The sequence below is a fragment of the Triticum urartu genome, chromosome 7A (genome assembly GCF_056163025.1).
Source record: "Triticum urartu cultivar PI428250 chromosome 7A, HENAU_Tu73, whole genome shotgun sequence".
NCBI classification, from domain to species: Eukaryota; Viridiplantae; Streptophyta; class Magnoliopsida; order Poales; family Poaceae; genus Triticum; species Triticum urartu.
The window spans coordinates 290,804,186-290,816,869 of record NC_141879.1 but is presented as its reverse complement, the minus strand read 5'-3'; positions in this window follow the sequence as shown (position 1 = coordinate 290,816,869).

The window sequence follows — 12,684 nt, the reverse complement described above, 5'->3', positions numbered from 1 at the left end:
TCCCTCCGTCCGAAAAAGGTTGTCCCTAGCCATATATCTCCTTGAACGATGGATTAACTAATGAACCATATATCTCCTTGAACATGGATTAACTAATGAACCGAACTGCTAATACAAATAAACCTGCAGTATAAGCTATGGCAATAATTTCTTACTAGAACTCCATGCGAAAGCAAAATTTACATCAAAGACCTGTTTGGTTATTTTCTAACTAGAACTAGGTGATCAAAGACCTGTTTGGTTGCCTGTATATGTGGCCTGGCTTAGCTTGGCCACATTGTTTGGTAGTCTGCATTGAATCCATGGTCATTTTTGTGCCTGCTAATGAGGGGTTGGAGCCCCTCATCAAAATAGCACAAGTCTTGGGCATCACATGCCCCTAATCAACATCAGTTTCACGACAGTTAATCCAATACTATAAAAAAAAATCAACATATACTACTTACACCAATACTATCACTTCATAAGGCATTGAGAACTTATGCTTAATGCAGCGGCACCGGTTGACAGTGGAGTTGCCCCTTTCGAAGACCTTCACCTTGAAGCCGAAAGTGCAGAGCTTGAAGATGACTATGTCGCCGGCTCGGACTAGGTGATTCTAGCAGAAGCCACTCTAGCCTCGCCCAACACCGACCTCGGTGTTGAACTCTTGGACCTGCGCTCAAGTTTGACACCCTAGGCTCGCAGCAAGCGACATGAGGATGTGGAACCACCCTCTCAGCACATACTAGAAAGCCCTCGGACAACGAGAAAGGCTAGGGAGGACAGACCGGTACAGGCACAACATCATGCAAAGAAAAATGAAAAGTAGGGTCTTCAATCAGAATGATAATTATTCTCTATTTCCATGACCTGCACTATACGCAACGAAATAAACTCCCAGGCTTCCTACCAGCTACTTATTTCTCACTCACAAGAGGTTCGACCTTGCTTAGAAAAAAGAAAGCCGAACCACTCGCAGATGGATCTTTTTTTCCTCCTCGTTTTTATTTGCATGCAGAACTGGGGCTGGCTTGGGCCTACGGGCGAAGGCAACGCCGCTGCCTAACAAGGGTCAATATCATAGCACAAGCAAAATGAAGCCTATTTTATGACGCACATTGCTATGATCCTACATTGAAGCCCATAGGTATGATCCTAGATTGCTACTCCCTCTGTAAAGTAATATAAGAGTTTTTTATATCGATCTAAAAAGGTCTTATATTACCCTGCAAAAAAGTCTTATATTACTTTACAAAGGGAGTATTATCCTACATTGAAGCACATATGTATGACTCTACATTGCTATGACCCTACATTGATGCATATCAAGAACATTGCTATGACCAGTCCTATCTATGAAGCATATCAAGCACATTGCTATGATTAGTGACTATGTATGAAACATATCAAGCATACCTACATTGCTATGATCAGTGTCTAATCTAGGAATGCACAATCAGTGCACAATGCACATTCATAGCAATGCAAAGTCAACCTAAAATTTAATCGAATCAGCGCACAAATTACACACGCACATTGCTAGCAGTTCAAATCAGGCCTAAAATCTAATCTAACCGCCAAAAAATAACCATTAAAATCAAATCCTTACTGTGCAACCGAAGAAGCATGTTCACTTACAACGTTCGCCTTTGATGGAGCGAGTCCCACCGGAGGTGGAGCGAGAGCGGATACCAGACTAAACCCCGGCGGAAATAACAACATCCACGTCCATGCCGTGGCAGCCCAATATTCAACTGTTGCAGATGTGCTCACACCAACCAAAGGTGCATTGGATTGGCCGTAGTATATGAAGAAAACCCTGGCAGTGACGTCAAAATCCACGGCCCGACTGTGGCTGATGCCCCGACACCCTCAACTCTCATCTCCGCCGCCGCAACTGACGAAATACCCTCCGCCAAAGTCAACATATCGGTCGTCGATGGGCGTTCGATAGCCACAGAGCGCGGTCTAGTACAGACGGGGGACGACGAGTTGAGCATTCTGTGTAACTGCCAGCGGTTGTAGGACCGCCTTGGATGGAGCGAGTCCCACCGGAGGTGGAGTGAGAGCGGATGCCAGACTAAACCCCGGCGGAAATAACAACATCCACGCCCATGCCGTGGCAGCCCAATATTCAACTATTGCAGATGTGCTCACACCGACCAAAGGTGCATTGGATTGGCCGTAGTATATGAAGAAAACCCTGGCAGCGACGTCAAAATCCACGGCCCGACTGTGGCTGATGCCCCGGCACCCTCAACCCCATCTCCGCCGCCGCAAATGACGAAATACCCTCCGCCAGAGTCAACATATCGGTCGTCGATGCGCGTTCGATAGCCGCAGAGCATGGTCTAGTACAGACGGGGGACGACGAGTTGAGCATTCTGTGTAACTGCCAGCGGTTGTTGGACCTGTTAGGTAACGTAGTAATTTCAAATAAATTTCCTACGCACACGCAAGATCATGGTGATGCATAGCAACGAGAGGGGAGAGTGTTGTCCACGTACCCTCGTAGACCGAAAGTGGAAGCGTTATCACAACGCGGTTGATGTAGTCATACGTCTTCACGATCCGACCGATCAAGTACCGAACGCACGGCACCTCCGAGTTCTGCACACGTTCAACTCGATGACGTACCTCGAACTCCGATCCAGCCGAGTGTTGAGGGAGAGTTTCGTCAGCATGACGGCGTGGTGACGATGATGATGTTCTACCGACGCAGGGCTTCGCCTAAGCACCGCTACAATATGATCGAGGTGGATTATGATGGAGGGGGGCACCGCACACGGCTAAGAGATCAAGAGATCAATTGTTGTGTCTTTGGGGTGCCCCCTGCCCCCGTATATAAAGGAGTGGAGGAGGGGGAGGACCGGCCCTCTCTATGGCGCGCCCTAGGGGAGTCCTACTCCCACCGGGAGTAGGATTCCCCCTTTCCTAGTAGAACTAGGAGCCCTTCCAAGTAGTAGGAGTAGGAGGGAAGGAAAGGGAAGGGAAAAGGAGAAGGAAGGAAGGGGGCGCCCCCCTCCCTACTCCAATTCGGACCAGCCCATGGGGATGGGTGCAGCCACCCTTTGAGGCCTTTCTCTCCTTTCCCGTATGGCCCATTAAGGCCCAATACGAATTCCCGTAACTCCCCGGTACTCCGGAAAATACCCGAATCACTCGGAACCTTTCCGATGTCCGAGTATAGTCGTCCAATATATCGATCTTTATGTCTTGACCATTTCGAGACTCCTCGTCATGTCCCCGATCTCATCTGGGACTCCGAACTCCTTTGGTACATCAAAACACATAAACTCATAATATAACCGTCATCGAACTTTAAGCGTGCGGACCCTACGGGTTCGAGAACTATGTAGACATGACCGAGACACATCTCCGGTCAATAACCAATAGCGGAACATGGATGCTCATATTGGCTCCTACATATTCTACGAAGATCTTTATCGGTCAAACCGCATAACAACATACGTTGTTCCTTTTGTCATCAGTATGTTACTTGCCCGAGATTCGATCGTCGGTATCTCAATACCTAGTTCAATCTCTTTACCGGCTAGTCTCTTTACTCGTTCCGTAACACATCATCCCGCAACTAACTCATTAGTTGCAATGCTTGCAAGGCTTATAGTGATGTGCATTACCGAGTGGGCCCAGAGATACCTCTCCGATAATCGGAGTGACAAATCCCAATCTCGAAATATGCCAACCCAACAAGTACCTCCGAAGACACCTGTAGAGCACCTTTATAATCACCCAGTTACGTTGTGACGTTTGGTAGCACACAAAGTGTTCCTCCGGTAAACGGGAGTTGCATAATCTCATAGTCATAGGAACATGTATAAGTCATGAAGAAAGCAATAGCAGAATACTAAACGATCGTGTGCTAAGCTAACGGAATGGGTCAAGTCAATCACATCATTCTCCCAATGATGTGACCCCGTTAATCAAATGACAACTCATGTCTATGGTTAGGAAACATAACCATCTTTGATCAACGAGCTAGTCAAGTAGAGGCATACTAGTGACAATCTGTTTGTCTATGTATTCACACATGTATTATGTTTTCGGTTAATACAATTCTAGCATGAATAATAAACATTTATCATGATATAAGGAAATAAATAATAACTTTATTATTGCCTCTAGGGCATATTTCCTTGAGTCTCCCACTTGCACTAGAGTCAATAATCTAGTTCACATCGCCATGTGATTTAATACCAATAGTTCACAACACCATGTGATTAGCACCCATAGTTCACATCGACATGTGACCAACACCCAAAGGGTTTACTAGAGTCAATAATCTAGTTCACATCGTTATGTGATTAACACCCAAAGAGTACTAAGGTGTGATCATGTTTTGCTTGTGAGAGAAGTTTAGTCAACAGGTCTGCCACATGCAGATCCGTATGTATTTTGCAAATTTCTATGTCAACAATGCTCTGCACGGAGCTACTCTAGCTAATTGCTCCCACTTTCAATATGTCTCTAGTTTGAGACTTTGAGTCATCTGGATCAGTGTCAAAACTTGCATCGACGTAACCCTTTACGACGAACCTTTTGTCACCTCCGTAATCGAGAAACATATCCTTATTCCACTAAGGATAATTTTGACCAATGTCCAGTGATCTACTCCTAGATCACTATTGTACTCCCTTGCCAAACTCAGGGCAGGGTATACAATAGGTCTGGTACACAGCATGGCATACTTTATAGAACCTATGGCTGAGGCATAGGGAATGACTTTCATTCTCTCTCTATCTTCTGCGTGGTCGGGTTTTGAGTCTTACTCAACTTCACACCTTGTAACACAGGCAAGAACTCCTTCTTTGACTGTTCCATTTTGAACTACTTCAAAATCTTGTCAAGGTATGTACTCATTGAAAAACTTATCAAGCGTCTTGATCTATCTCTATAGATCTTGATGCTCAATATGTAAGCAGCTTCACCGAGGTCTTTCTTTGAAAAACTCCTTTCAAACATTCCTTTATGCTTTGCAGAATAATTCTACATTATCTCCGATCAACAATATGTCATTCACATATACTTATCAGAAATTCTGTATGCTCCCACTCACTTTCTTGTAAATACAGGCTTCACCACAAGTCTGTATAAAACTATATGATTTGATCAACTTATCAAAGCATATATTCCAACTCTGAGATGCTTGCACCAGTCCATAGATGGATCGCTGGAGCTTGCATATTTTGTTAGTACCTTTAGGATTGACAAAACCTTCTGGTTGCATCATATACAACTCTTCTTTAATAAATCCATTAAGGAATGCATTTTTGTTTATCCATTTGCCAGATTTCATAAAACGCGGCAATTGCTAACATGATTCGGGCAGACTTAAGCATAGATACGAGTGAGAAACTCTCATCGTAGTCAACACCTTGAACTTGTCGAAAACCTTTTTGCGACAATTCTAGCTTTGTAGATAGTAACACTACTATCAACGTCTGTCTTCCTCTTGAAGATCCATTTATTTTCTATGGCTTGCCGATCAACGGGCAAGTCAACCAAAGTCCACACTTTGTTCTCATACATGGATCCCATCTCAGATTTTATGGCCTCAAGCCATTTCGCGAAATCTGGGCTCATCATCGCTTCCTCATAGTTCGTAGGTTTGTCATGGTCAAGTAACATGAACTCCAGAATAGGATTACCGTACCACTCTGGTGCGGAACATACTCTGGTTGACCTACGAGGTTCGGTAGTAACTTGATCCGAAGTTTTCATGATCATCATCATTAACTTCCTCACTAATTGGTGTAAGCATCACTGGAACTGATTTCAGTGATGAACTACTTGTTGGGAAACGTAGTAGTTTCAAAAAAATTCCTACGCACACGCAAGATCATGGTGATGCATAGCAACGAGAGAGGAGAGTGTTGTCTACGTACCCTCGTAGACTGGAAACGGAAGCGTTGACACAACGTAGAGGAAGTAGTCGTACGTCTTCCCGATCTGACCGATCCAAGTACCAAACGTACGACACCTCCGAGTTCTGCACACGTTCAACTCGGTGACGTCCCTTGAGCTCCGATCCAGCAAAGTGTTGAGGGAGAGTTTCGTCAGCACGACGGCGTGATGACGGTGATGATGTTCTACCGACGCAGAGCTTTGCCTAAGCACCGCTACGATATGACCGAGGTGGAATATGGTGGAAGGGGGAACCGCACACGGCTAAGGAACGCTCACGAAGATCAACTTGTGTCATGGGGTGCCCCCTTGCCCCCGTATATAAAGGAGGGAGAGGGGGAGGTGTGGCCGGCCCAAGGGGTGCGCCTGGAGGAGTCCTACTCCCACCGGGAGTAGGACTCCCCCCTCTTGCCTTGTTGGAAAAGGAAGGGGGAAGGGAGAAAAAGGAAAGGGGGCGCCGCCCCCCTTCCTTATCCTATTCAGACTAGGGGGAGGGGGCGCGTGGCCTGCCCTGGCCGGCCCTCCTCTTCTCCCTTAGGGCCCATGTAGGCCCAATAACCCCCGGGGGGTTCCGGTAACCCCCTGGTACTCCGGTAAAATCCTGATTTCACCCGGAACGTTTCCGATATCCAAATATAGGCTTCCAATATATCAATCTTTATGTCTCGACCATTTCGAGACTCCTCGTCATGTCCGTGATCACATTCAGGACACCGAACAATCTTCGGTACATCAAAACACAAAAACCTAATTATGATCGTCACCGAACTTTAAGCGTGCGGACCCTACGGGTTCGAGAACTATGTAGACATGACCGAGACACGTCTCCCGTCAATAACCAATAGCGGAACCTGGATGCTCATATTGGCTCCTACATATTCTACGAAGATTTTTATCGGTCAGACCGCATAACAATATGCGTTGTTCCCTTTGTCATCGGTATGTTACTTGCCCGAGATTCGATCGTCGGTATCTCAATACCTAGTTCAATCTCGTTACCGGCAAGTCTCTTTACTCGTTCCGTAATACACCATCCCGCAACTAACTTATTAGTTGCAATGCTTGCAAGGCTTGAGTGATGTGCATTACCGAGAGGGCCCGGAGATACCTCTCCGACAATCGGAGTGACAAATCCTAATCTCGAAATGCGCTAACCCAACAAATACCTTCGGAGACACCTGTAGAGCACCTTTATAATCACCCAGTTACGTTGTGACGTTTGGTAGCACACAAAGTGATCCTACGGTAAACGATCAAGTGCTAAGCTAATGGAATGGGTCAAGTCAATCACATCATTCTCAAATGATGTGATCCCGTTAACCAAATAACAACTCATGTCTATGGTTAGGAAACATAACCATCTTTGATCAACGAGCTAGTCAAGTAGAGGCATACTAGTGACACTCTGTTTGTCTATGTATTCACACATGTATTATGTTTCCGGTTAATACAATTCTAGCATGAATAATAAACATTTATCATGATACAAGGAAATAAATAATAACTTTATTATTGCCTCTAGGGTATATTTCCTTCAGTCTCCCACTTGCACTAGAGTCAATAATCTAGATTACACAGTAATGATTCTAACATCCATGGAGCCTTGGTGCTAATCATGTTTTGCTCGTGGAAGAGGCTTAGTCAGCGGGTCTGCAACATTCAGATCCGTATGTATCTTGCAAATTTCTATGTCTCCCACTTGGACTAAATTCCGAATGGAATTGAAGCGTCTCTTGATGTGCTTGGTTCTCTTGTGAAATCTAGATTCCTTTGCCAAGGCAATTGCACCAGTATTGTCACAAAAGATTTTCATTGGACCCAATGCACTAGGTATGACACCTAGGTCGGATATGAACTCCTTCATCCAGACTCCTTCATTTGCTGCTTCCGAAGTAGCTATGTACTCCGCTTCACATGTAGATCCCGCCACGACGCTTTGTTTAGAACTGCACCAACTGACAACTCCACCGTTTAATGTAAACACGTATCCGGTTTGCGATTTAGAATCGTTCGGATCAGTGTCAAAGCTTGCATCAACATAACCATTTACGATGAGCTCTTTGTCACCTCCATATATGAGAAACATATCCTTAGTTCTTTTCAGGTACTTCAGGATGTTCTTGACCGCTGTCCAGTGATCCACTCCTGGATTACTTTGGTACCTCCCTGCTAGACTTATAGCAAGGCACACATCAGGTCTGGTACACAACATTGCATACATGATAGAGCCTATGGCTAAAGCATAGGGAACATCTTTCATTTTCTCTCTATCTTCTGCAGTGGTCGGACATTGAGTCTTACTCAACTTCACACCTTGTAACATAGGCAAGAACCCTTTCTTTGCTTGATCCATTTTGAACATCTTCAAAACTTTGTCAAGGTATGCGCTTTGTGAAAGTCCAATTAAGCGTCTTGATCTATCTCTATAGATCTTAATGCCCAATATGTAAGTAGCTTCACCGAGGTCTTTCATCGAAAAACTCTTATTCAAGTATCCCTTTATGCTATCCAGAAATTCTATATTATTTCCAATCAATAATATGTCATCCACATATAATATCAGAAATGCTACAGAGCTCCCACTCACTTTCTTGTAAATACAGGCTTCTCCAAAAGTCTGTGAAAGAACATGCGGTGCCCCCATGTTTGGTTTTGGTAATTGATGACAATCTCTATGGACTAATGGTTGCCTTGAGTTATATTTGAAGGTTTTGTCCATAGGCTTTTCTTGGAGTACATGTGTTGGTTTCAAGGAGAGTTTGTGTTGACCAAGGTGCTATTAAGGAATTATCCAAAGCTTGGTCATGTGAGAGTTGAGCTTATTGCAAGCATGTCTTGAAGAAGAAGATTGTGTGATCAGAGTACATGTGTTGGTTTCAAGGAGAGTTTGTGTTGACCAAGGTGCTATTAAGGAATTATCCAAAGCTTGGTCATGTGAGAGTTGAGCTTATTGCAAGCATGTCTTGAAGAAGAAGATTGTGTGATCATTCATGTTTACCTTCAAGACATCATCCAAATGAAGAGAGTTGGAAAGATTCAAGGTTGATCAAGACTAAGTCAAGAGTGAATCAAGTTGATCAACTCACAAAGCGTAGAAGATGTACCGAGAGGGATCAAGTGATCCCATGGATTGGTAAGCATTGTCCATTGTGCTTTGTGTACTAACCCATGGTCTATGTGAAAGTTCTGCGTGGGGTTAGGTATGTGTTCATGGGCTTGTGTCAAGAGGAAGATATCACTCAACCCATGGAGAGGATGACATCAAGTGGTGATCGTCATCAAGATTGCCGGGTGCAAGTTCAAGTGGATCATCGCGAAGAGATCAAGTGCTTGAAGCTTGCCGTCCATTTTGGTGACAATGGACTTGTGAAGATGTGACGAAGAGTGACTCACCCATAGTGGACTATGGGGGAGCAATCATCTAGTCTTCATCAAGCCAACGCAATCAAGAAAGGTGGTCCAACTTGAGGGAGTCAAGATTGTCATCATCTAGCTCAAGTGGACCATGTGCAAGGCAAAGGTTTGCCCTTGATAGGTTTTCTATTTTACCGGTCTCATGGTGGTAGTTTGGAGACCGGGTTATAGGATCGTTTGCCGTACTATCAAGGGGGGCTCTCAAGTTGGTAGCTTGATCGTATCGTTAGTAGAGAGCTCAAACCATTGCATCCTTGCATCATCTTTCTTGGTTCTTGTTTGGTTCTCTTTGTGAGTCTTAGAGCTTATGGTCATCTTGATGACAAGCTTGAGTTCATCGAAAACGGAGTTCGCATGCATCTTCTATGATGTTTTCGGTGTTGGAGGTTTTACCGGTCTTTTCCAAGGAAGGGTTCTCACCATTTTATTATGGGCCTTTTCTCATTTGCTTCTTATTTATATTTCTTTGAAGATTGTGTTAGCCCTTGTCGCTAGCTTTCCAACAAACTTGGTTTCATCGAATTCGGAGTCCGTTTGCAAAAGTTGTGGCAGTTTTGGTGTTCTGAAAAGGCTGTAGCGGTACTACCGCGAATTGGAGCGGATGTAATTTTTTACTACCGCGGCTCCTACAGCGGTAGTACCGCTCCGGACCAAAAACTCATCCCAAGTCTTGCGGTGGTAGGCCTGGATGTATTTTTTAGTACCGCTCGCAAGCAGTAGTACCGCTACCGTTTGCGGTAGTACCGTGAGGTCGAGCGGTAGTACCGTGAGGACGAGCGGTAGTACCGCTCCGGCGGTTCTTCTGGCCTTTTGCCTCCTCGCTGTTGTTTTTCAAAGGGGTACTTTCGCCCTAGCGGCAGTACCGCTCCTTGGAGCGGTAGTACCACTCTGTGCGGGCTGTGAGCATAATAGTTGGATTTTTCCCCACCTATAAAAGGGGGTCTTCTTCCCCAATGAACCTTATCCTTTGAGCTCGTGTTCTTCCCCCATTGTTGACCTTCTTCGAGCTTTCTAACTCTCAATCCCTCCAATGATTCTTGCTAGTTCTTGAGGGAAAAGAGAGAGGAGATCTAGATCCACGTTTCCACCAATCACTTTCTCCTCTTTGTGAGGGGAACCCCTTGGATCTAGATCTTGGAGTTCTTGGTGTTTTCCTTCTTGTTCTTCCTCTCATTTTCCTCCCTAGCATTAGTTTCTTCGGTGGGATTTGAGAGAGAAGGACTTGGGCACTCCGTGTGCCCTTGCTATTGCATTTGGTGCATCGGTTTGAGTTCTCCACGGTGATACGTGGAAGTGAAGTTTGAGAAGCTTATTACTCTTGGGTGTTTGGGCACCCTAGAGCTTGTTCCTCTTGGGTGCCTTGGCGCCCTAGACGGTTGGTGTTGTTCGGAGCTCAACCATTGTGGTGTAAAGCTCCGGGCAAGCGTCGGGGTCTCCAATTAGGTTGTGGAGATCGCCCCGAGCAATTTGACGGGTACCGGTGACCGCCCCCAAGGGTTGCCAAAGTGTATGGGTTCGGTGACCGCCCCCAAGGGTTGCCATTTGTACGGGTTCGATGACCGCCCTCAAGGGTCCCTTAGTGGAATCACGGCATCTTGCATTGTGCGAGGGCGTGAGGAGATTGCGGTGGCCCTAGTGGCTTCTTGGGGAGCATTGTGCCTCCACACCACTCCAAACGGAGATTAGCATCCGCAAGGGTGTGAACTTCGGGATACATCGTCGTCTCCGCGTGCCTCGGTTATCTCTTACCCGAGCTCTTTACTTATGCACTTTACTTTGTGATAGCCATATTGTTTCTTATCATATATCTTGCTATCACCTAGTAGTTTATCTTGCTTAGCACAAGTTATTGGTGCACATAGGTGAGCCTAGTTGTTGTAGGTTTTGTGCTTGACAAATTAACCGCTAGGTTTATTCCGCATTTGTTCAAGCCTAAACCGTAATTATTTTAAAGCGCCTATTCACCCCCCCTCTAGGCGACATCCACGATCTTTCAATTGGTATCAGAGCCTCGTCTCTCTTTATAGGGCTTAACCGCCTAGAGAGTAAGGATGTCGACTAAGGGTTTAGGATTCTTTGACACTCTTAGTTTCGATGGCACAAATTTTGATGTTTGGGTAATTCACATGCTTAATCTCTTTAGGGTCATGGACCCAAATTTAGAGCGAATTGTAGATATGGGTTTTTCTCCTCCAAAGGATCCCCTAAGATTATCTTTATAGGATGAGAAAAACTCTTATCTCAATGCTTAAGCTTCTAATGTGCTTTTCGATGCTTTGAGCAATGTAGTTATATTTCAACTCATGTCGTTCCGGGATGCTCATGAGTTGTGGACAAAGCTTCAAGATAAATATGGCGTGTACAAGTTTTGTGGGGATGATTGTTCTCCCTCCACCTCCGGCCGTGTTGTGTTCTCAACTTCTTCTACTTCACCTACGTGTGGTTTGCCACAGGGTAATGACATGGTGAGTAGTGGTGTTCATTGCAATGATGATAGTGGGCTCATTGTTGATAATCCTTCATCACTTTCTTATTGCAATGCTTCATCTTTGGACTTTAGCACTTCGAGCACTCCAAATGTTTCACATGCTTGTGTTGATAGTCCTTGCATAACATGTAGAAATTGCTTGACTAAATCTCATGATGATATGCTTGCTATATCTTGTTGCCATGATGAAAATGCATGTATTTCCTCGATTTGTTGTGCTAACAATGTAGAGGAAACCCAACACTCCATGGAACAAGATGTGGTCTTGGATGATGCTTCAAGGGATCCTAAATCGTCATCTATTGCATTTTGCCTTATGGCCAAGGCTTCAAAGGTATCTCCCACTTTGAATCCCAATATATCTTGTGATGATATTGATGATGGCAAGAGTGATGATGATGTTGATTATGATGAAGAGAATGATGATGTTTCCTCCTTAAAAATTAAGGGGGAAATGATTTTTAAAGCTCTTCTTAAGAATAAAATTGCTCGTTCCAACTTCATGGAAATCATGTCTATTGCTACTGACGGCAAGAAATATATTGATGAGTTGGAATCTTGTCTTGAGGAGCATGAGGTCACCATTGATAAAATTGAAGGTCATGAGCGCGATTACTCTAATGAGATTGCGGACCTCTCTCAAGCTCTTGAACTTGAACAAACCACCAAGGAATCTCTTGAGGAGACTTTTGCTCTAGAATTATCTAGAGTGAGGGAATCTCGTGATAGAGCTCTTGTGGTGGCCAATGATTTTGAAACTAAAAATGCTAAGCTTGAAGTTGCTCATGCTAGACTCCTTGAGGATTTTGAGCACCTCGAAAATGGCTCAAGTGTCATTAAGGGTGAGCTCATCAAACTCACCGAGTCTCAGCTCA